The sequence below is a fragment of the Phoenix dactylifera genome, unplaced genomic scaffold (genome assembly GCF_009389715.1).
Source record: "Phoenix dactylifera cultivar Barhee BC4 unplaced genomic scaffold, palm_55x_up_171113_PBpolish2nd_filt_p 000498F, whole genome shotgun sequence".
Classification (NCBI taxonomy): Eukaryota; Viridiplantae; Streptophyta; class Magnoliopsida; order Arecales; family Arecaceae; genus Phoenix; species Phoenix dactylifera.
The window spans coordinates 160,084-182,176 of NW_024067917.1; positions in this window are offsets into that span (position 1 = coordinate 160,084).

The window sequence follows — 22,093 nt, forward strand, 5'->3', positions numbered from 1 at the left end:
TCTCCGCTTGTTTGCGCTTTTTGCATGGGGATGACTCCGCTGCTTCGGGGATGACTCCGCGCTCCGGGGACGTCTCCGCGCTTTACGGGGACGTCTCCGCTTGTTTGCGCTTTTTGCATGGGGATGACTCCGCTTTTTCAGGGGACGTCTCCGCTGCCTTATCTCCGAAAAAATCATTCTCTGGAAAACCCTGAGAGAGCCGTCTCCGCTATCTAGGGGACGACTCCGCTGGTCTGCTTTTATTTGCGGGGACGACTCCGCAGGTACCGGGGACGTCTCCAGACGTGCCAGTTCTTCCTGTTTGTGCCAGAGACGTCTCTGAGACAACCCGGAGACGTCTCGGCTGTCCCTGATCTGTTTTCTTCAACTCAAAAATTCTTCAATAAATTCATAAAAATTATGGGAACTTGCCTAGACATTTCTTAACAATATTCTTAATTAAACACATGAAATCCTCAATTAAATTGTTAAGATAAATGAAATTATACTCTCGTGTTTTGTATTCATCAAAATCCATTAGGTGGTCAACAATCTCCCCCTTTTTGATGATGACAAAACACTGAGTATATGCAAAATTTAAGATTTAAACATATACACAGTATTTGAGTATGTGCAATATAAAATATATTGTGTTCTAGAACTAATGCATAGCTAAGTTGCATGAAGTAGAAAGCATATATATTTAAAACATACTTCATGATAATGCTTTAGATTTAATCAGCTTAACACATTTCAATTTCAGCTGATTTGTATTCAATTCAAAAACACAAAGCATTATGAGCATATACTTAAATATTTCTCCCCCTTTTTGACAACATCAAAAAGATAGTGAAACATTAAGCACAAAGATAAGAATACTCAAATATTTCTTATTGTACTCTGATTTGCATGTCAAATTATTGCAAGGATATGAATCATATAACTCAAGGCAATAATATTAGAATCAGATTAATGAGCATAGATCAGAGCCAATTAAGATAATTTCAGAGCAGAACACAGATAGTTTTCTAATCAAGTGTAGGTGGAATCTTTCTTAAGTTAATTCAAGAAGTACCACAAATGATATTCAAGAAAAGCACGAATGGAAATCTAACCTCTCTTCAATAATAAGTATGAAAGCTTGTTCATTTAAGATCTTTTGCCCAATATATTAAGTATTTTATCAACATGAGAGCAATTTAACTAATTTTCAGAGTATAAGAGCAGTATATTAAGTATGATTGCAAAGTTCTTTTATGGTGTAAAAATATTGTGGCATAAATGCCAAAAACATGAATTCATGCAGTTTATGATATATCTTAGAACATACATAAAATTCAAAGTTTTGAAGGTTCTTATAAAGACTTTAATCCTTTAAAAAGGAAACACATTTTGGTACATATAATAATGAATTGGCATAAAAATTGAAGTTCTAGAGACAAGCCAATAAGAATTCATCAGTAAATTCCAAAAATTGGTTTTCTAAGAGATACTCAAGAAAATTCAACACATTATTCTCCCCCTTTTTCATTAAGTTAGAGGCTCTTAAGATCAACTGTTTGAATTGCAATTTGGTTCATGATTTATACATAAGATATATTAACCAAATAATAAGCCTCAAGGTGTATCATAAAGATTTTCAGATTTAAATTTCAGATGATACATATTGGAGAGCATTAGGATCACTTTTCATTTAGTATTCTTTCCCTCTCCTTTAGTTATAGATTTATGCGATTAAGTTCCATAAGGTCTTTCCTTCTGAAATTTTCTTTCTCCCCCTTAATTGATCATTCCATTTTAAGAGTTTAGAATTTGTAGATAATGTTCAATAAAATTGTCAATCTCAAAAAATATGTTTTCTATAAGTTTCAGCTTATTTTCATAAGACTCAAGGTTTGAGATAAGACAACCTTTATAGAACTCATCTTAAGGTATAAACTTATAATTAAAGCATGTATTGCAATATAAGGAGGTTCATCAAAATCAATCCATAAAATTCTAAGTATGCATCAAAATAAAGTGTCTTTGGGATAGGATACTGAATATCTAAAGCTCCCCCTCAAAAGATGCATTCTTCTTTAATCATTTTAATTGTTGAATTTCAGATTTTAGTGATAAACGTGAATAACACTGAAATTCTGTAATATCAAGAATGTAGAGTGATCTAGAATTATTCAGAATTTATAGTAATCACTCTTTCTAATCCTTTAAGAACAAGTTATGCTTTCTCCTAATCTTGGAGAAAATGTATAAAAGTATTAATCAGAAAATGATTCAATTGAAGCTCAATTTCTTTCAAAAGCATTTACATTTTCTTTCTTTTAGAGTCATTTGAGTGAACTGAAATATTTCTAGTTTTAAGATCATTCACTCTATTGATGGAAGTCTTTAATAATGTAGGGGAGAAAAATATATAGATGATCATTGAGGTATATATATTTATAGAACTCAATTTCTTAATCATAGTTTTTCAGCAATGTATACATGAAACACAATAAATCCTTTTAATATCAGAATAAAATCATATATTTAGAAATTTTTGTTTGCAATCAAGATCATCGAAAGACACATCATTTGAACCAATATTAGTATACTTTGAAGATAAGAAATGATATGTTTCGGATGCGTATCGGAGCAATCACCAAAGGCATCAAAATTAATTCTGTTTTTCCTAAAGTAAGACTTTATTTAAAAAATCACATTTAGTTTAAGCTTTTATACAAAATCAGATTCTGAATTACATAGGATTTTCAATAAAGGCTTTCAAAATCACATTATAGCTCATCTTAAATGATTACGATTGAAAATACATATTTCAAACATATAAGAGCATATTGAGAATCTTTGTATTAAATGTTGAGTTTTGGTACTAAATGGAGGATTTTTTAACAAGTATTAGGGTATTATGTATCAAAGTTAAGCAAGTTGATGGATAAGACAAACTCAATTCATTTTGCCTAAATAGAGATATCCTTCTCTTCTCCCTTTTTTTTTACAAATTTATTTATCTTTCAGATTTTAACGATGATTGTGAATAACAAATCTGAATTTTCTTTTCAATAAAACCAAACAAAAGATGTTATGTAGCATTTCAAACATTCAATCAAATTGTCCAAGTATGGGGTACTACAAAAGATATTGAGAACCCATAATTTAAAATATCATGCCACATGCAAAATATAGTGTGTGTTAAGTCATACATTAAAATATTAAGAACAAGCATGTCAAGTATCAAAATCAATTCTTTTCAAATAAACTCTCCCTATTTAAATATAATTTTGCACTGATTTCATCCTTAAAGTGTGTTTCCATGTGACTAAAAATTTGAATTGATTCTTTCTTGTATACTTTCATTTACTTTGTCTTTCTTTTAACTTTCTTAAGCTCTATACTCTATTTGCTCCCTATCCGGTGGAGTTGGGAAGGGGCACGAGGTACTACCACTAGCCTCCCCTCTTGTGCCGTCCCTAATATGCCCTACATCTAATAGTTGGGTCAAATAGTGCCGGGTACTACCACTAGCCTCCCCATTGGCACCATCCCTATGATGAGCAATATAGAAAGGTTAAAATGTTTACTTCAAACTCTCCCTGTTTAAGTGTAATTAATTATGGATTTTATCCCTTCCAAAAGAATGCTCACAAATGTCCCAAATATATTATGCTTGTTTTGCTTTTCCTCAAGATTGAAGTATTTGCCTTTACTTAGATTTTACTTCTCTTGAATATCTATTTTCTTTTCTTTATCTCTCTCTCTTTTTGTTATTCTCAAGTAATTTACATGAAAGAGCAGAATAAAGAAATAATCTTATGTGTCATATAGATGTATATCATGCAAACAACATTTTTCATTATGCTCAAGTATTCATAACTTCTCACAAGTTATTTTACATCAAAATTTTAAGCATATACTTGTGTATTTCATGGTTATGATATAGGCAAAGAAATAATTTAGTTTGGGCAAACCATGAAACAGTTTCTAAAAGTATAAGTCAGTCAATACACACATAGACATGATATCAAAAATTAATAATTAAAGAATATAATCATGCCATAATAAGATTTAAGTTATTGACTTTGCTCAATTAATTTATGAGAAAGGTATCTAAAATTACCTATTCATTCTATATTCTTCAAGCCAAACTAGATTTCTTATGTGTGAACTTTTGGCTGAAGAAGATCCTCTCTCTTGTTTGCATGTGAATGTTTATTGTATCTTATGTGGAGGTTTCCTTCAAGTTGAAATCTCTCATTTTCTTGCTTAAAGATCCTACATTATTAACAAAATTCTTTTCTTTCTTGAAGGAAAATCATTAGTTTTTTTCAAGATACAAAACATTCATACCATATATTTCTTAACTAGATGACTCAACGTACGATATGACAATAATTGAGTGTTGAGTCATTTTACTCAAGAGATTGCCTAAATATAAGCAAGCATATGTCACTTGAACTTAAAGAGATAGTTTCATTAACCAAGATGGTTCAAAGACAAGCATGTGAAGCAATAGGAAGATTTATCAAGATCAATTTTTTTTTTATTTTCAGAATCAATTTAGCTTAGATTCTATTTGCTTAAGATAATTATCAATAAGACATGTTAGCTAAGTTTTAATCAACTTATCTTAAACGGTTGTTTCTATCAAAATTCAGTGATTTATTTGTTATCAATAAAATGTGATTCATTAAAGTTAGATTGAAGTCTTGCACAAGGGCACACAATGATCATACAATCTGGTCTACTAACTGTATGATAAAATAATTATTCTATCATGCTTCAATACAGCTTTAAAACAATAGATCTACTTTGCTCATCCTTTTCAAATTCTACAAGATGGGGTCATAGACATACCTTCTTCATGCCAATCTTCTATAAGAGTTGTCTTGTGGACTAACTTTGGTCAATGAAGATCCCCTTTCTTGTTTGTTTTAATTTGGAGTTTGAGAAAAATGTTAATTCATTCATCATACATATTTCAAACTCACCTTGCATGAGCTTAGTAAAATCTTCATATAAATCTCCATTAGTAGAACCAAGAATGATGTCATCAATGTATACTTTGAGCAAGTAAGATATCACAAATTCTTCTTTTGATGCATAGATTTATTACTTTCTGTCGAAAAGGTTGCTTAAGCTTTTATATCACGCTTTTGACGCTTGTTTCAAATCATATATTGCTTTATCATATTTGTAATGAGTGTTTTCAAATATGGTGGTTATTTAACATATATCTTCTTTAATAAAGTAAGCACATAGGAGTCCATTCTTCTCACTCATTTGATAGAATATAAAGCTCATAAAGCAAGCAAATGATAATGGTGATCTTTACTTCTAATCATGCAAGAATTTCATCAAGATCTATTTCATCTTTTCTTGATTTAGTCTTTTAGTAGTCATCAATTTTTCTTCATTAAGTGCATTTCTGAAAAGCTCAATTTGGTTCTAATTATTAACATGTTTTCAGATTGTTATATGTAAAAGATTAACCATATACTTATATAATTTGATTTTAGTATCTTGATAATAAATCATTAGTCTCATAAAGAATAAAATGAATTGATATTTCTGCAACTAAAATCTTTTCATTGAATATTCTATATGCATTGCTTGATGAATGATATCCAAGGATAGACATATCTCTATCAGATTTGGCATTACTTTCAAGAAACCATATCAAGTATAACATATACTACTGATAAATATGAAAGATATGCAATAGTTCATTTTCTATTTTTCAGAAGATCAAAAAGAGTTTTCATCAAAAAAAATAGATTTAATAGAAATCATATGTATGACAAGCAGTGATGATAGCTTTTAAAAATTATTTAAGTAGATGACTATCATACACAATTGTCTTTTCATTTCTTCAAGAATTCTATTAATCCTATTTTACTTATGGTGTCCTTGGTGCTGAAACAATTGTATTCAATATTATTTTCTATGCACAACTTGATAAAAAATTGGTTTTCAAGACTATCCCATGATACTTTTGCAAACCTTTTTCATTTGAACCCTTTTTTGTGAGTTTGTGCCAATGCAGAAAATATTTCAATTTACGTGCCAAGAACAAAGCCAGTGTAAGCTTTTGAAAACTTAGTATTGGAAACAACATCATTAGATTTAGAAATTGATTTTGTTTGTTTCCTTAGTTAACATGCATAGCAAACTTTGACCTTTTAGAAGATAATCTAAGTAAGGCAATGACAAGGTCTTTTGAGATTAAGTACATACTAGCATGAGTTGATTTTATATGCCAAAGATGGTTTCTTTAATCTTGGTATTCATAGTGCATATATTCAAAAGCATACCAAGTACACATTATCATTTAAACAATATGCCATGGATAAAAACTCTCAATCAAGCATATAGAGAATTCATAGAGTTATTCTTAATAAATTGTTTAATCATTTAGCAACTTATCCAATAGTGAGTAAAGTATACTATAAAATGAAATGATTTGATTATATTTCCAAAAGTATTTTCTATATCACAAAATTGATCAATACTAGCAATTCATATCAAATACTAAAGAAAAATAATGATGAGATGCAAGGATTACTGATTTCATTATTATTATTATTTCATTTAAAATTACTTTTCATAAGTATATTTTAAGTTTCATTTTTGATGTGTGTCTAGAGCACCCATTTGTATGAAGGTTCTATTTGTTCCATGGGTATCTTGGCACATCTATGTCTACATCCTCATATTTTTATTTTGGGTACCCAAGCTTGCTTGGGTCCTTGAGAGTTAGGACATATGGTTCCTTTTGGAACCCATATCTGTTTAATAGTAATAACCTTACCATTTGATTTAATTATACTAGAACGATAGGTAAAGTTGTTATTCCCACCCTTTTCATTTTTGAAATAAGTTATCTTATTTAATGGTTTGTTTGGTGAATTAATAACCTTTTTCTCTAGAGATTTATTGTTAAGTAAAGAAGTCAAGCCAAGTTTGATTTATCATAAGTAACATATTGGCTTTCAAACATCATTTTTAATCGTTCTGAACTTACGGTGAATTTGTTAATAAAAAATTTTAATTGATTAATTTCTTTACTTAAGTTTTGATTTTCTTTAATTAAGCTATGATTTTTCTGAATCAATTCTTCTGAAAATGACCTTAAGCTTTCATTTTCAGAATTTAGTTTCTTAAGATTTTTATTCTTTACAGTTAATTTTCTACATTCACTATACAAATCATGAAAAGCATTTAATAATTCATCATAAGAGAATTCTTCTTGAAAATCATTTGAGGTAAGAGTAGATTCAGATTTTACCTTGTCTTCTTGTGCCATAAAGCACAAGTTGGTTACCTTCTTGTAGTTCCTTGGAGCTAATATCATCATTGTTGCTCCTAACTTCTATTTTCTTGCTAGACTCTTTTCTTGGTCAAGGCTCTCTTCCTTTTTACCTCTTTCTTCCTTTCTTCTTGCTTCCTCTTCTTCTTTGTCTTTAGGAAGCTGATTTGCCTCGGAGTCGACTCGGACCTTATTGAAGTCGACTCGGTGAACTTGAGAGTCGACTCTGAGATACTTGGAGTCGACTCGACTGAGGGAGATTCAACACCCTTTTCTGCAGTCTCATTGTTAGTATATAATTGAAGCACATGTGAGCTAGTCTGAGATTTATCATAAACATTTTCTAAAGTATCCCAGATCTCCTTAGCAGATAAGCATGCAGAAATTTCATTAAATTTGTTTCTTTAATAGCACAGTATAATATGTTCATAGCATTAGCATTCAACTGTGCTAAGTCCTTTTCATTAAAAGTTTGAGAGAGTGTGTGAAGGTCATTTATTATGATTTTCATAAGTAATAGTTTTGTGATTGAATAAAACGCGCATGCGTATTTTCCAATGTGTATAGTTTAAGCCATTAAATAGTGGAGGTGTATCAATTGATTGTCCTTCTCCTAGAAAACTATCTATTTGAGTTGTCATGATCTTTGGCTCTAGTCGGTTAAGACTACAAATAATATTTGAGCACCTGCTCTGATACCACTTGTTGCCCAGTAGATACAACCCAAGAGGGGGGGGTGAATTGGGTCTTTTAAAAACTTTTATATTGCTTTTGAAACTTTTTGATTAATTATGCTAAGTTGTATATATGCACAGTGGAATTTAAACTTAGCAACAGTTTGATTTATTGAATGAGACTTGATTAAGTAAATTAAATATGCTTGCAACTAAAGGATGCACGGATAAGAGTTAAGCAAGCAATTTATCTAAGTAAGTAGGTGACCAAGTTAGACAATGACAAAAAGCATCACAAACACAACAAACATATAGTGGTTCGGTGCACCCCAGCACCTACATCCACTCCCCAAGACCTCTTGGGAATTTCACTATAATCCTCAAGATTACAGTCGGTTGTTTTACAAGCTCACAACCCAACTTGTTGTTTTACACCGGGCTAACAACGAACCCTACAATCCGGTAGTTTTTCGAGTGAACTACCCAACTCGTTGTTTTACCCCGGGCTAAACAACGAACCCTACAATCCCCAATTTTAACTTAGGCTTGGGACCCCTATCCCTTGTTCCAAGTTCCTTGACTGAAACAAGCTCAATATTCAAACGTTTTACAAAAGATTTGAAAGCTCTTAAGAAGCAAATATAACAATGAGAAACAATAAAATCGGAAGAACCCTTTTTGCCGTTGGAAGCGTGGGAGATGTTGATTCTTCCGATGTGGGACGCGTAGGGTTGGGTGTGAGCGTTTGAATCCCGAGCACACGAGAGTGGTTGAGCTTGAAATCGCTTGGCGAGACTTGAAGCACTTGATTTCCTGTTCTTGAATGCACTCACTCCCTTGAGGCTTTTCTTTCTAACTTCCCCTCTTGAATGATTTTGCTTCTTGGATTGGTGAAGAGTTGTTGAGAAGCACTTAAGACCTCCCTTTTATAGCCAAAAAGCAAATATAGCCGTTAGAGATAAAGTAGAGAAGATTTGAAATTCAAATCAAACCTGAAAAGCTGTCAGTCGCGTCCCAGGCGCTCCGGGGACGTCTCCGCGCTTTACGGGGACGTCTCCGCTTGTTTGCGCTTTTTGCATGGGGATGACTCCGCTGCTTCGGGGATGACTCCGCGCTCCGGGGACGTCTCCGCGCTTTACGGGGACGTCTCCGCTTGTTTGCGCTTTTTGCATGGGGATGACTCCGCTTTTTCAGGGGACGTCTCCGCTGCCTTATCTCCGAAAAAATCATTCTCTGGAAAATCCTGAGAGAGCCGTCTCCGCTATCTAGGGGACGACTCCGCTGGTCTGCTTTTTATTTGCGGGGACGACTCCGCAGGTACCGGGGACGTCTCCAGACGTGCCAGTTCTTTCTGTTTGTGCCAGAGACGTCTCTGAAACAACCCGGAGACGTCTCGGCTGTCCCTGATCTGTTTTCTTCAACTCAAAAATTCTTCAATAAATTCATAAAAATTATGGGAACTTGCCTAGACATTTCTTAACAATATTCTTAATTAAACACATGAAATCCTCAATTAAATTGTTAAGATAAATAAAATTATACTCTCGTGTTTTGTATTCATCAAAATCAATTAGGTGGTCAACAATGCACTTGATGTATTTTCCCAAGCTTGCTTCCTCTGATGAATAACTCCCTCTTAAATACTTCTCCAACCTCCAAATAGTCCTTCCTGACCGTTGGATTGAAAGAAACTAGCCGTTTATAGCCGTTGGGGAGTCCAAAAAGCACATTATGCACAACTAGCCGTTATGCTTCTGCCCGTGCTTGGGTCGACCCAAACTTTTCTTGGGTCGACCCAAACCACTGTTCATCAGGCTTGGGTCAGCTCAAGCTTTTCTTGGGTCGGCCCAAGGCTTTTCTTGGTCGGCCCTCTTCAGAAAATTCAGAACTTTGAATTTCAGCCTTTCTTCACTTGGGTCGACTCAACCTTTCTTTGGGTCGACTCAAGGTTCAGTTGGGTCGACTCAACTTCTTCTTTGAGGTCGACCCTAACAGGTTCCAGAGAACCTTTTCTGTCTTCTGTTCTGTCTTGCCTTTGGGTCGACCCACTCAAGGTTTGGGTCGACTCAAGCTTGGGTCGACTCAACTTCATCTTGGGTCGACCCTCTCAGTATTTCCAGAGAAACCATTTTCTGAGTTGTTGAGGATCTTGATGTTTGGGGTCGACTCATGCTTTCCTTGGGTCGACCCAACTCACTTTCATCTGTGCCATTTTTTGCAGAAGTGTGCAAATGTTTTCTTTGATGTGCCCGGGGTCGACCCAATCATCCTTTGGGTCGACTCAATCCACACTTTGCTGCATCTCAAGGTTTAGATTCATTCAATAAACAATGAAATGTATCTATATCAATTTAAACAAATATACTGAGAGTAACAGACTTAAGAATGTAGTATCGATTTAACTCTATAACATACTCTAGATAATTGCTTGTTAATCATTCAAAATAACACTATTCATCGCCTCAATCTCCCCCTTTTTGATGATACAACAATAAGAGTATGAGCTATTGATACTTGTCCTTTTAAGATCAGTTTGTTAAAAAGGCTTAACTTGCTGAATTTCAGCTTTTTCATATATAAGAGTGAAATCTCCCCCTATTTCATTTAAATGTTGCCAATTTGACTTTTTGAATTGCTCCCCCTTTCATTTAATAATTCATTAACGATGAAACTTCAAAAATTTGAGATAAACATGAGTTTCAGGTTATGTATCGAGGGTGTGAAAGGGTGCGTGCCAATTCTGAAATCTATATGTGCCAAAATTCTCGCAATTGATATAAATTTTTGACTTGATCATTTTCATTGTTGCAAATTGCTCCCCTTGGATGTATATGCTTTCCTATATGATTTCAATTTGTTTTACAAATATATTCTCTTTCTTTCTTTACTTCTCTCTTATTACTCTATCTTTACTTCTCCCCTATTACTCTTTCTTTACTTATCCCCCTTTTTGTTACTCTATTTACTCTATCTTTACTTCTCCCCTATTACTCTTTCTTTACTTCTCCCCCTTTTTGTTATCATCAAATAGGTACATGGGAAAGGACACAATAACAAACATTCAAACTTCATTGATCAAAATAGGAACATTTAGTACAATCATGGCCAAAAACAAAAGCAAATACAATGTTCCTCAATCAAGTTCAAAATACATGATCACACAAAATACATATGAGAACTAGATACATATCCTAGGGCTCTAAACAAGATCGTGAGACTCTCCCGGATCGCTTGGCTACGGCTCTCTTGGGTCCCATTTCTCCAAGATATTGAAGTAATCTACTGTTTGGAGATGATTGGAGAAGATTTGAGAGTGGGGAATAGGGTTTTCGAAAGAGGACAAAGGGTAAACAGTGCCCTAGCTCACGGGTCCCCCTTTTAACAGTGGGGTCCCGACGTTGGCGTCGACTCAAGAATTTTCTTGGGTCGACTCAATGTTGGGTCGACCCTATTTCTGGGTTTGGGTCGACCCAAGGTCAGAAATTTTTTCTTTCTCTTCCTTTTCGTTTCTAAAAATTTTTCTTGCTTCCAATCCTTACAAATTCTTTCTGGGACAATGATACATGAGTAAGGAATCTATAGATTACAAGTTTGACTCATGTTTCATGGGTTTTTAGAAATGGGAGGAATGTATCATGAGACTGCTTGCTCCCTTTTATATCTCTTCAATAAAAAGGATCACATATGCCTAATTCCCTCCTTAGCGTGCAGATTCTATCTTCACTCAAGGGTTTTGTGAATATGTGAGCTAATTATTTTTCAGTACATATATGCTCAATACATATGTTTCCATTTTGCACATGATCCCTAATAAAATGATATCTTATTTCTATGTGTTTGGCTTTAGAAATGAGACATTTAAGATGTGAGCCAAAAGAAATCTCTAAATGTAGATTCCAAAGATATTTTTTTTTTTCAAATCAAGTGTAGATGGAATCTTTTTCAAGTTATTTCAAGGAGTATCAAGAATAATATTCAAAGAAGGCACGAATGAAAATTCAATACCTTTATATATATATATATATATATATATATATATATATATATATATATATTAAGTATATAGCAAGATGAGAGCAATCTAATTAATTTTCAGAGTATAGTATAAGAGCAAATAAAGATCAAAACTTATATACTCGAAAAACATAAGATTATGTTGAATCCTTAATTCTTAATGACTTCAAAGTTCTTTCATGATATAAAAGTATTGGGGCATAGATACCAAAACATGAATTTATGCAGTGTAGGATACATAAAATTCAAGGCTTTGAAAGTTCTTTTAGAGCTCTCTTAAAAACGTTCTTTTACTCCTTTAAAGATCATAGCATCAAAATCAATTAAAATGAATTGGCTCAGGATTGAAACACTAAAGTGCAAGCCAATAAGAACTCATAAGTAGATTCCAAGATAAATTTTTGAAACTAAGACAGATGGAATCCTTTTCAATTAAATTTTCAGAAATAAATGATTTACCGATGAATACAGATAGAAATCCAACTTTCAAAAGATATTCAATGAAGCACAAAGTTTAATACCACTTTACATTTAGTATTCTTTGTCTCATCTTTAGATGCAAATTTATACAATTAAGTTCTATATGATCTCTCACTCTGAAATTTTCTTTCTCCCCCTTAATTAATTATCCCATTTGAGAGTTTAGAGTTTGAAGATAATTTTCAATAAAGAGATTGAGTATTTAAAGCTCCCCCTCAAAAGTTGCATTTTCTTTTAAACTTTCTTTTCTTCTTTAATGATAGAAGCATTTAATAATGCAGGAGTGTATATTCAAAATATTAATTTCTTAGTCATAGTTTTTCAGCAATGTATGTATGAAGCACGATAAATCTTTTTAATATCAAAATAACATCATATGTTTAGAAACATTTGTTCGCAATCAAGATCATTGAAAAACGCATCATTTAGACTAATTTTAATAAACTTATAAGATAGAAAATGATATGTTTCAGATGCGTATCGGAGCAAACAATCAAGGCATCAAAAGTAATTCTATTTTTCTTAAACCGTAGTTTTCATCTAGAAATCATATTGAGTTATTCCCCAAAATGATGCAATCATTGAAGCATATAATGAAAGTTACAAAAATGCAACGATAGAAGCATTTTTAAATTAAGTTTAAGCTTTTATACAAAATCAGATTCTGAATTTTATAAAAATTTTCAAGGAGGCTTTCCGGATTATAATTTGAGATATGCATCTTCTATATTGTAGCTTATCTTAAATTATTAAGATTGAGAACACATATTTCAAGAACATTAGAGCACATCCAGAATCTTTGTAATTCATATTGAATTTTGGTACAAATTGGAGGACATTATGTACTAATGTTAGGCAAGATAAAAGATAAATCGGAATCAATTCATTTTGCCTAACTTGCAAATTCAAATTATTCTTTTCTTTTATTTTTCAAAATATATTCATTAAAACAAAATGATGTTGTTGTTGTAATAACATGTTTCAATCAAATTTTATAGGCATGAAGCATTACAAGTTATATTTAGGAAAGATCTTTGTTATTTGAATATTGAAAACATATAATTCAGAACATCATGTGACATGCAAAATATATTATGCATTAAAATATTAAGAACAAGCATGTCAAGGATCAAAATCAATTCTTTTCAAATAAACTCCCCCTATTTAAATATAATCTTGTACTGATTTCATCCTTAAAGTGTGTTTCAAGTGATTAAAAAATTTGACTTGATTCTTCTTATATACTTTCATTTACTTTGTCTTTCATTTTTACCTTCTTATGCTCTATACTCTATTTGCTCCCTATCCGGTGGAGTTGGAAGGGGCACGAGGTACTACCACTAGCCTTCCTCTTGTGCCGTCCCTAATATACCCTACACCGAATAGTTGGGTCAAATAGTGCCGGGTACTACCACTAGCCTCCCCATTGGTACCATCCCTATGATGAGCAAAATAGAAATGTTAAAATGTTCACTTCAAACTCTCCCTGTTTAAGTGTAATTAATTACGGATTTTATCCCTTTCACAAGTCTCACAAATGTGCCGAATGTATTATGCTTATTTTTCTTTTCCTTAAGATTGAAGTATTTGCCTTTACTTAGATTTTACTTCTCTTGAATAAGATCCATTTCTTTTCTTTATCTCTCTCTCTTTTTGTTATTCTCAAGTAATTTACATGAAAGAGCAGAATAAAGAAATGATCTTGTATATCATATAGATGTATATCATGCAAACAACATTTCAATATGCTCAAGGATTCATATCTTCTCACAAGTTATTTTAAATCAAAATTTTAAGCATAAACTTGTATATTTCATAGTTATTATATAGGCAAAAAAATATTTTAGTTTGAGCAAACCATGAAACAATTATCATTAGCTTGAGAATGAAGCATGATATCAAGATGATCAGCAATTAAAAGTTTAATCATGCTACCATATAATTTCAGACTATTGATTTTGCTCAACTAACTCACAGGAGAAGGGTTTAGATTACCAGTGCATTTAGCATTCTTCAAGCCAAATACCTTTTAGCTTCTTTACACCCCTGGCTGAAGAAAGTTTCTTTTTTTTTTGTTTGCAAGGAATGTTTATTGTATCTTTCATCGAGGTGTCCTTCAAGTTGAAATTTCTTGCTCATAAATCCTGTATCATTAACAAAATCTTTTTCTTTCTTGAAGGAAAGTCATTACTTTCTTCAAGATACAAAACATTCATACAATATATTTCTTAACTAGATGACTCAACATAAGATATGACAATAATTGAATATTGAGTCACTTTACTCAAGAGATTGTCTAAATATAAGCAAGCACATGTCACTTGAACTAAAGAGATAGTTTTATTAACCAAGATGGTTCAAGAACAAGCATGTGAGGCAATAGGAAGATTCATCAAGGTCAAATCAATTTCTTATTTTCAGAATCAATTTAGCTTAGATTCTATTTGCTTAAGATAACTATCAATAAAACGTGCTAGCTAAGTTTTAATCAAATTATCTTAAACAGTTGTTTCTATCAAAATTCTGGTTATGATTCAGCTTTCAATACAAATAATCTTGTTTCAGAGAGATAGGCAATTTTCTTTTAGATTAATTAAGATTTTACATTTGACTTATGGGAGATGGTTCAAAGAATTAATATTCATACTTTTAGAATATTTTTATGCTCAGATTAAACATGACGTGTTAACATTAATCAGTAGAATTTGAGATAATTTTATGTAAGGATATTAATCATTCAATCAAGGATACAATGATTATACTAAATGAAACACTTTAAAGATCAGATTTATTAATCTTAGATTTTTAGAATAGTCTTGAGAATTACTTATAAAGAAAAAACAATCCATTGTTATAAAACTTTTTAGTAGAATTCCCATTATGATCACGACACATTAATCATTTATGATTGAAACATATGATGCATACATGCGACTTATAGAGTAAATCATAATATATTTCAAATAATCACATAAGGAATGAGTGATATAATGATAAATTATACTCATACCTTCACAAATAATGAAATAAGATTTCATAAGTATTATGCTCAATAAAGTTTTAACATGAAGGTATGAAATCAGCATCAAGTGTTTATACTAGAGAGGGAATTTAGATTTTGTAAACTTGAAGAAGAAGGTTATATATATATATATCCATTCATTGTTTTCTTATCATGATGCAAGCACTAGAAAGTTTCATGCTAAAATCGTTGAGATAAGATTTAATATATGAGGCATTTAAAAACTTTGATGCAGAGAGTATCGTAATTTCATAAAAAGATAATTTCAATACATGAAGTAGAATGTTAAACCTTATACTAGATTTAATGAATAAATTGAGACTTATCTTTAATTATGTGTCAACGCACCCATTTGTATGAAAATTTCATTTATTCCATGGGTAGCTTGGCACACCTACATCTACACCCTCATATTTTTATTTTGGTACCCAAGCTTGCTTGGGTCCTTGAGGTTAGTGCATATGGTTCCTTTTGGAATCCAAATCTGTTTAATCGTAATAACTTTACCATTTGATTTATTCGTATTAGAACCATAGGTAAAGTTTTTATGCCCAATCTTTTATGTTTGAAATAAGTTATCTTATTTGATGGTTTGCTTGGCGAATGATAACCTTTTTCTTTAGGGGTTTATTATTGAGCAAAGAAATCCAGCTAAGTCTTGATTTATCAAAAACAGCATGTTGGCTTTCAAACATCGTTTTTAATCTTTCTGAACTTACAGTGAATTTGTTAATAAAAGATTTCAATTGGTTAACTTCTTCACTTAAGTTTTGATTTTCTTTAATTAAATTCTGATTTTTCTGAATCAATTCTTCCGAATTTAATCTTAAGCGTTCATTCTCAGAATTTAATTTGTCTTTCATTTCAGCGGAAGAATTTCTTTATTCTGACATTTCCAGATTTAACTTTTTAAGATTTTTATTTTTTGAGCTAATTTTCTACATTCACCATACAAATCATGAAAAGCATTTAATAGTTCATCATAAGAGAATTCTTCCTGAAATTCATTAGGTGTGAAATCAGATTCAGATTTTACCTTATCTTCTTGTGCCATAAGGCATAAGTTAGTTACCTCTTGTAGTTCTTTGGAGCAAGTATCATTATTGTTGCTCCTCACTTTCATTTTCTTGCTTGACTCTTCCTTGGTCAAGGCTTTCTTGCTTTTTATCTCTTTCTTCCTTTCTTCTTGCTTCCTCTTCTTCTTTGTCTTTAGGAAGCTTTTGAATTTTTCGGTGTTTGGGTATGGGTCCTTGTTTTCATCACCGAATTCTTCATTTGTTGTTCTTTCTTCCGGATTGGGAAATTCAACATCTTTTTCTGCAGGCTCACTGTTAGTGTGTAATTGAAGCACATGTGAGCTAATCTGAATTTTGTCATAAATATTTTCTAAAGTATCCCAGATTTCCTAGCAGATAAGCATGCAGAGATTTTATTAAATTCAGTTTCATGGATAGCACAATATAGTATGTTCATAGCATTAGCATTCAATTGTGCTAAGTCTTTTTCATTAATAGTGTGAGAGAGTGAGTGAGGGCCTCTAGTAACAATGTACCATAATTCATAGTCTAAAGCTTGAATGAATATCCTCATCCTAGCTTTCCAGTATGTGTAGTTTGTGCCATTAAATAGAGGTGGTCTATTTGTGGATTGCCCCTCACTCATAGAACATCCCACTTGGGTTGTCATGATCTTTAACTCTTGATTGTGAGATCAATGAGTACTATTGGAGCACCTTGCTCTGATACCACTTGCTGCCCAAGGTGACAAGTGATCGGTTCTTTCAATTTTGAAAATAAACCACGCAATAGCACGTATCTTGTAGGATAGTGATTACGGGTGTCGGTCCACAGGGATTGAAGAATAAGTTATTTTTCTTTTAAAAATAAATCAAAAAGAAGGATTTGCTAACTTGATTTAACTAAATCAAACTATGAGTACGGATTGAAATTTTATCAAAGTAAATAGATCTAGGGTTTGGAATCCACCACATAGCATTGCATCAAGGATTGTGTTCTTAATCTTATCTTTTGGAGAGGCATGCAATTTTGGCTACAAGCCTTATAAAATAAAAACATAAAGAGTTTTAGGAAGATCCATCTTCGGTATAGCATGAAGTGTCTACCTAAGTATGCTAATCTAGGGTGTAGCACATCTCATCTTCCTAGGCATGGATCATCTTAGACTACTTTAGCAAACATGAATAGTAAATGGCATGCTCAAGGTTTAAACATCATAAAATAATTTTTCATTGAGAATGAGAATTTAAACAAACTCCAAAAAGACTAAAAGAGTAAGAACTACAATGCCCTATTACATTGCTAGGGCTTCATCCAGCCCTAGACTAGGTGTTCAGCCGCGCATGGTGGCCGGATGTCCTTCCATCTTCAAATGAAAGCCTTCACCTCTCATTCTTCCCAAAATGTCACAAACTCTTCTCTTTCCTCCCTCCTTTCTCTTTTTTTATAATTTTTTTTTCTCTCTTTTCTCTCGGCTGGTGGCTTCTTTTCTTCACCGAAACAGGGGAGACCCCTGTTTCTTTCTTCTCAACCGAGCTCTCCCCCTCTCCTCTGCCGTCCTCCCATTTATATAGCTTGCCAAAGCCTTGAAGCCGGCGAAGGATCAAAACGGTCGCGGGATCAATGGGCGCTTGATTTTCTTCTTCTCGGAAAACAGGATCATGGCTTGATCGTTGGGAGGAATGCACGGATGGTGGGATGGATCGCTTGCGGAAGGAAGGAGGCGCTTCACGAGCAGCTAGGATGGAGTGCTAATCCGGAAGCTTTGGAAGAGGAGACGTGGATCCGAGCGCTGGGAGGAGTCGATCACGGGAGGACGCCATTCACGGATGCGGTGCCGGCTTGGAGGCGGAACGTGGGGTCGCGGTCTGTCCGGACGCGGAGGCTGCAGTAACGGGATCGATCGTGGAAGGAAGGAGGCGCGCGTGGAGGCGGAGGAGCTGCAGATCCGGAAGGGGGAAGAATGAATGCACGGAACGGCTGAGGGCTTCACGGCTTGATCGGGTGCTGGGAGATCGCTGGAAAGTTGAAGCTCGGACGCGGCGTCGGAGGCTGATCCGACTGGAAGCTAGGAGGAATCGTGGAGGAGGCGTGATCACGGGATTACAGATTGGAGCAGGGATGCTGCGGGATGGGCTTGGGGTCTCTCTGTGAGGCGGGATCAACGGGAGGAAGGTGGACGGCCCTGATGCAAGGAGGGAGGAAGAAGATGAACAGTGGGATTAGTTTTATTATTTTTTTTTTGTAACACTGTTCATATGAACAGTGTTTCACGGGACACTGTTCATATGAACAGTGAATCATGGATATTCAATTATTATTATTATTATTATTTTTGTTTTAAAATTATAAATTTTATATGAAGGCAGGTAAGGAATTGGTTGGGAATTGACTTTGGGTTTGAGGTGAGTCATGATCGTTGATTTGCGTGAACTTACTCTCGAGCCCAATGTTGTTTAAATTTAATTCAACTTCAGACCGGACTCAACAAGGCTAAAAGCAGGACTGTGACTTAATAACAAGGGTTAATCAAATATTTTTCCATATAATTATAACTTTCAATCTAACCAGGACCAAAGCCCATTGAATTATACCCTTAGCTTGATTGCAATTCCATCAGGTTAATAATTCGGGTCAACACAATCTCCTCCTTATATGTTTTATGAAAGATCTCAACCAGAAGAGAGACAAATTCAGAGTCTGTCTAAGAAAAGTATTATTTACCTCTTACCCTAATTTAAATTTATTTCATTGTTTATTCAATTTCATGGTAAAACAAGTAGTTATCCGTTAAGAACATTGATAAGTGCTAGAAAAAGAATATTAAATTATAGATTAATCAGCACTTATCACCCCCCCAAACCTACATTTTGCTAGTCCTCGAGCAAAATAAAACTAGAAAAGAAAAATTCTAACTCACTTTCGCAGGCATCGCGATTGCATTTACCATATGCAACAAGGCTTTAAACCCCTAGGTTACCCTAGTGGACGAGTTATAGTCTCGTGAGGGTTTCCAGTGAAGATACCCACAAACTTCAATATTAAATAAATCATTTATTATTATCATTATTATTATTATTATTATTATTATTATTTAGTCGATTGATCTATAAAGTGAAAATCAAATTCCAAATGCATACTAGTAAAGAATTTCAAAAACTTTTTTTTTATATATTAAAATCTAATTTAAGATACATAAATGATAAGAATTTCAAAACACACACGGTTTATTTACTAAGTCAGCCCAAATTCTAGGTCAAGATGCAATTCAAGTTGAAGTCATTAAGTTTCCGTTAGGGAGTTGTAAGACTTATTTATACTGGAGTGCTCGGTGAAATCTGGACCGTACCCAAGCTAAGAGTTCGGATCTCCAAAATATTGCTAATACCAGTAGTTTCCAAGGATTGGTCGAAGGAACCTACTCACTGATTCAAAATCATCTTATCTGCAGGATTTCGAGAGTTGTGGATGTTTACTTTAGTACCTCACGGGCTTTATCTGTAATATTCCAGTTTACTCAAATTTCTACCAACGACGGCTTTCACACTATTGTCTTTTCGGTCAATACAGCTCTTTTTTTTTTCTTTTTTTTAAGAAAGATATATAAATTGTGCACTTTACTCTTGTGGTGATTTCTCCGTGTAACGAGCAATCAGTCGACAACTCTCACACCAGTGGCATAAGGTGTCGGGCATCAAGACTCCCCTACGGACTTATGCTCGGAGTCCTCATCACAAGCCACTTGACCTTTGACAATAGGTAGCCCTTTTCGATGTTCCTGACTAAATCCATTTTATTGATTTTTTTTTTTTATATGATTAGATCAAAGTATTATCATAGCTTACAACACTTAGACTTACAATCCAAAGTATTAATTAGCTTACAACTCCCTAAGAGAGACTTAATAAAAAGAACTTAAATTTGTATTACTTCCCACTAGTCATTGGGCTTTTAGATTTTATATACCTTGTGTGTTTATCATTCTCGCATAAATGTATATAAATTAGGTTTTTTTTTCTTTTTTTAACAAAACTTTTTTTTATTATTATTTTATGAATAAACACATTTTTTTTTAAAAAATTATTTTTAATTTTAATTTTTTTTTAAAGATGATTTTTTTATTATTTTTTTTTAACTTTTTTTTTTTGATGAAAATCAAGATGAATACCCCCAAACCTAAACCTAACTTGTCCTCAATGTTAAGAAATAATCTAAAGAATTGGGTTGCCTCCCAACAAGCGCTAAGTTTATTGTCTTCAGCCGACACAGTGGGTCCTTAATTTTTTGATAAACAGGGTTCGTTAAATTAAGGGATTCGATCAATTGCCCGTCGGCAACCATTCTACATAAGGTTTTAACCTTTGACCATTGACTTTTAAAACATGTCCACCATTGAGGTGTTGGATCTCTACTGCACCATAAGGAGAAACCTTTTTCACTACGAATGGTCCATCCCACCTAGAGCGAAGTTTACCCGGGAAGAGTCGCAACTTGGAATTGAACAGCCAAACCTTTTGACCAGGTTCGAAGGACTTACGGTTAATATTTTATCATGAAAAGCCTTAGTCCTGCTTTATAAATTTAGCATTTTCATAAGCCTCATTACGCAATTCTTCAAGTTCACTTAGTTGGAGTTTTCGGTGAGGACCAGCTACTGCCATGTCTAAGTTAAATTTTTTTATAGCCCAGGAAAGCTCTATGTTCAATTCTACGGTAAGTGACAAGCTTTACCAAAAACTAATCGGTAGGGGGACATGCCAATAGGAGTTTTGTAGGCAGTACGGTAAGCCCAGAGTGCATCATTTATCCTTTGAGACCAATCTTTCCTATCGGGACGTACCGTTTTCTCTAAGATGTGTTTTAACTCTCTATTGGACACCTCGACTTGTCCACTCGTTTGGGATGTATGGGTAGCAACTTTGTGGGTGATTTATATTGCGAACCAAAGCTCGAAAGATCGGCTGCAAAAATGAGATCCCCCATCACTGATAATGGCTCGGGGTTACCAAAACGACAAAAGATGTTTTCATGTAAAAATTTAATCACAACCTTGTGGTCATTAGTTTTAGTTGCGACAGCTTCTACCCATTTTGGAAACATAATCAACCCCTACAAGAATATATTCGAAACCAAAAGATGGTGGGAAAGGGCCCATAAAGTCAATACCCTAGACATCAAATATTTCTACAATTAAAATAGGATTGAGAGGGCATCATATCTCTACGGGAAGATGGTACCCATCCGTTGGGCACCGTTCACAAGTTGGCAAAAGTTCATGGGCATCTTTGAAAAGTGTGGGCCAATAAAATCCACTTTGTAAAACTTTTGCTGCAGTTTTTCTAACCCCAAAATTCCCCCACAAGCTTGTGAATGGCAGAATGAAAGAATACTTTGAAATTCGCATTCGGGGACACATCGACGTGATACTTGATCGCGGACAATACTTTGAATAGATCGGGATCATCCCAATAATAGAAATTTACTTGTGAAAAGAATCGGTTTCTTGTCTTGAGTTGACCAATCATCAGGAATTCGTCCTATGGCCAAGGTAATTTACATATGTTTGCAAACCATGGCGTTTCATTTCCTTGTACCCCAAATAATT